A 4,496-nucleotide genomic window follows, 5' to 3' on the forward strand; every position below is an offset into this window, starting at 1 on the left:
GAATGAGCAGTAAATACATCTTTTTCTTCTTGCTCAATAGCTTTCGTTGATAGCATTCGCTACCAGACGTTGCAATATCTATCGATACCTTCCTTAGTCGGCCAGTAAATCTGTGCATGTGCTTAAAATATTTTGTTAGTTAATTAATTTATAAATGTGTTCGGGCTCTTGTACTCAATATTTGAGATCCCTATATGTCCCTGCCTAGGTTGTTAGAGTATGTTTATAGCATATGTTCATAGTGTGCGCTAGTAGTTCACTTGTCCCAGAACAAGGATTGGAGAGTGGGGCCATGAGATGGCAAGTCGAAACACAACGCAGAGGAATTTTCAAATGTTCTGGATTTCCGGTTTTCCGAGTTTCTGGATTTGAGGTCCTCCGCTACAGCAATTACGGTATGAAATGTTCTTTTTATTTAAATGTGAAAGTTATTTATATGAAATTAAATGATTGAGGCTCCGTAATCCACAAAATAAAAGGAATGTAATGATGACTGTATTGAAAATGTTGTCTATCTTGGTCTAGAGCCTGGGGGCCCCCTCCTAAATTGGTCTATACCCATAGGGAGGATCCTTCCTACTAAGGGATGAATTGGTGGCATGTCAGATTATTTGGTGACATTATTTCATTGGCCACAATCTAAAAAACAAATAGGTACATATATCATGAAGTTTTTCCATAATTGTTTGGGCAATTTGGTACCAAGCACTAAGACAATACTGGACGGCATGAAAATTGGCCCTGACACCATTCCTGCTGATTCCTCAGTAAAATGACCTCCTAAATCCGAATATGAACTCCGTTTTTCCCCATCACCCACCATTTTCAGGGGAGCTCCCCCCCTCCAATTTTTATGACTTTTCGGTCATTTGGATGAATTAAAAGGATTATTTTATCATTTAAAATTCTAGGGGTTTTGAGGGTTGGAAAATTCTAAAAAAATTAATATTTATGGTAAAGACGTAGTTTTGGGGGGAATTAGTCCCCATAAATTGTGTAAAAACGCATAAAAAATGACCATTTTTTCATTTTTTCTCGAATTTTCACGTATTTTTAAAAACTTCCAGCTTCCATTTCACATCATCCTCCCCTGAATGATAAAAATATTCTACAACAAGAAACAGCAGTATGTAGCAATAAAAATATTTTTTTGCATAGCATAGCAACAATAATTAAAATATTTCGCAACATCTCGGAAGATTCACTTTGCTACGCTGGCCCTCGCAGTGCCTCTCCCGCTCCGGCTTGGACGGCAATTCTCTTGCTTTTGCAGCTAAAAAAGTGTAGCATTCTCTTAATTATAAAAACACCAACTCCGGGTTTAACAATTTATTGTCTCTGAGTTACATCGAGGGAAGACGTTGAGTTGTAGACTGCCCCGTCATGCCGGGCCACGGCCTTTTATATGAACGGCAGGCGATGACACAGAGGTTCTGCGGTAGTCAGCCGCCTCAGTAGACTGTCTCGGCCGGCACCTGGATCCCAACAAAAAGGAAAATTAATACTTTCTAATTCCATGAAAAATATAAGATTGAGGTTTTTATATTATCATTGGAGTTAAAAAGTATTCTTTCTCATTTAAAGTATACCGGGACTAGTCGCGGTGATAACTTTTACGGGAGTCACCCGCAAAGCACAATCGTGCGAAAGATCCACAGAGAAAAAATCATTCGCCTTGACCGGGATTCGAACCCGGATCCCCCGATTTCCGGTCGAGTGCTTTAGCCAGTTAAGCTACCAAGGCGTCATTCCTCCCTGTGGATATTTTCGGACACTACCGGACAAGGTGTTGCTGGACCGCAGAGCATATGATGCCACTGGCTAAAGCACTCGACCGGAAATCGGGGGATCCGGGTTCGAATCCCGGTCAAGGCGAATGATTTTTTCTCTGTGGATCTTTCGCACGATTATTCTTTCTCCTTAATCATGGAATTCCACAAAGTATCAGCCTCTCAAAGCAATTATGTATATTGAAGTTGTCGTCATCTTCCCTCAGTATACCTCTAGCGAACCCAGAGTCAACTCTTTCGGTGTCCTGTTGGCCAATGGAAATGAGTTACCTTCTATCCTATCTACATACTCTATCGATATGAAGGATACGTACAGAAATATCAGCCGAATCCTCGAAAATATTAATTATCGTGATTATGGTTGGTAAGTTTGCGCTGATCTGAACGTTGTTGCTCTACTCACGGGACTGCAATCAGGCTTCTCGAAATACTGCTGCTTCCTTTGTGAATACAGCAGCCGCGCCCTAGAAAAACATTAAATCTTACGGAACTGGCCTCTGCGCGAAAGCTTCACTCATGGTCATAAAAATTTCTCTCATGTTTCCCTGGTTCCGAAAGAAAATATTCACTTGCCACCATTGCACATCAAACTAGGACAGATGAAATATTTTGTGAAAGCAATTGGCAAGACAGGAGCTGAATTTCAATTTTTAACTTAAAGTCCTCGTCTTAGTGAGTCTAAAACAAAGGAAGAAATTCGTGGTCCCCCAGATTAGGAAACTTTTCCAAGATTCAACGTTTATGAAACACCTGAATCATAAAGAAAATCGAGCTTGGCTTGGATTCTGAAACGTGTGTTAGAACTTCTTGGGTGACAAAGAAGTGATGATTATTTCGCCCATGTCGAGGAATTTCTGTCAGCGTATTAGGCCATTGGGTGTAACGTATCACTAAAATGCATTTCTTTCATTCACACCTAGACCTTTTCATAGAATATTTTGAAGCAGTTTCAGATTAACATTGGGGACAGTTTCATGAAGATAACACCAACTTTGAGAGGAGATTTTCAGATAAGTTGAATGCAGGCAATTTGGTGTGTATATTAGGCATGCTGCTGGTTTTTGTATGAGAAACTTCTACCTCAGTGTATAAAGGGAAATCGAATACCAAATTACTAATGTTATTCATCGTCTTCACAATAGTTTTTTTTCTCTTTCTTGATGTGGGGATGGTATTGAGAGCACCAGCGTGGTACAGCTACCTACCACCCTACAACTACAAATATAACAATTGACAAGATTTATATAATGAATTTTATGGTGAAAGAGCATTTTTTCATTATTTAACCCTTTCATGCCAGACGTAAGGTGGAGTCGATGGGCATTTTCATATGAAGAACACCTGACGTTGGGTATCGCTGTTGCGGAGTTTTTGATGCAAACGACTGGGCGTTGGCTCCGGCCAATGCGAGGGAAGGGAAAGGTCCGCTGAGATAGCGATTGTCTGATGCATTCAGGCCCAGCCTGAGACCCAACTTAGTGAGTCCTTAGGGCCACTCCCCTTGCAATTAAGCCCGACCCTCCCACTCATTTATGATCATCCTCACTGCAGGAATACATAAGATACAAAGTGGTTATACAGTCAATAGTTTTTTCAATGATATATTTTGTTGCATACTACAATTTTTTAATACTCTCAAATGAATTCTTCATTTTCTTCTGTGCGTAAGCAATTTAAAACAAAATTTTAGTGTTAAAAATAACAGACTTCCGGACTTATAGCCTTCTTACCTTGTATTTACTAATATGTACTAACAAAAAAATTTTAGAAGTTAGTAATTCTTTCGGAAGATAAAATTATTGAAAATCAAATACAATGTTTGGTTGAAAAATACACTGGTAACGCAATAAGTTGACCATGGTTTTGTGGTATAGAGGGTGTTAGAGGGTGTAGTCCAGTGGCAGGGGTAAAGGATGGGTGCCCCGTTGACCTGGGTCCCAAATCTGAGGGTCATCACAAGGATAACTCCACCCCCAAAAAGAGCTCCGTACAGATAGGTTTAAAATATTCTCATGCTAATCCTAGAACGGAAAACATTTTCCAACTGTGGCCGACAGCAGGAGAGGGTTAAAAAATCTTTCTGCTAAGCTTAAAGCCACTGAGTGTAGCCACCAGGTTACAAAGGGATTGAGATGGTTAGCTGTGATATAAGTGAGTTGACTCATCAAATCAGGTCAGAAACAAAAAGTGATGGCATTCTTAGATGGAATGGTACTCTCCCTGGGTATGACAGTCCACCTAAATGATTCTCCAAGCCTATGAAGATGACTTAGTGGCAGAAGACTACCAAAAATTAATTATGCTGTCCAACATGCAGAGGAGTGGGTGGCAGTTCTATTTCATGTAAGTGAAGGTGGAGACTGTAGTGGTACATATGTTCAAAGCACTGAAGGTATGGTAACTTTTACTCTAATTGCTGTAGTATGTGGAAGGCAAGAGGAAATCACCACATTACTACCCTGAGAAGTGACAGCTATTCCACCCGGCTTTTAATGCTATACATAAGAGTATATTAAGTTTATTATATTAATATTAAGTAAAATACTGGGTGTTTCAATATGAATATCAGGGTTTTAACGTTTTATAACATTTACTATACTTAACTTACCACAATAAGTGAAACATCAAATGAATGAGCAACTAAAATAAATTTGTTTGTTGGCAATAACATGCATGTGAACCAAATTTTTTCATCCCCATGCATTA

At 39.5% G+C, this 4,496-nt stretch overlaps 1 non-coding gene across 1 annotated transcript; it reads right to left on the reverse strand.

Annotated features, from left to right (window-relative positions):
- Window positions 1-1,671: 1,671 nt before the first annotated feature.
- On the reverse strand, window positions 1,672-1,744 carry Trnas-gga. The gene has a single exon. It is a non-coding gene; the product is annotated as a tRNA-Ser (tRNA).
- Window positions 1,745-4,496: the final 2,752 nt, after the last annotated feature.

The sequence above is a fragment of the Ischnura elegans genome, chromosome 11 (assembly GCF_921293095.1).
Source record: "Ischnura elegans chromosome 11, ioIscEleg1.1, whole genome shotgun sequence".
In the NCBI taxonomy this organism is placed as follows: domain Eukaryota; kingdom Metazoa; phylum Arthropoda; class Insecta; order Odonata; family Coenagrionidae; genus Ischnura; species Ischnura elegans.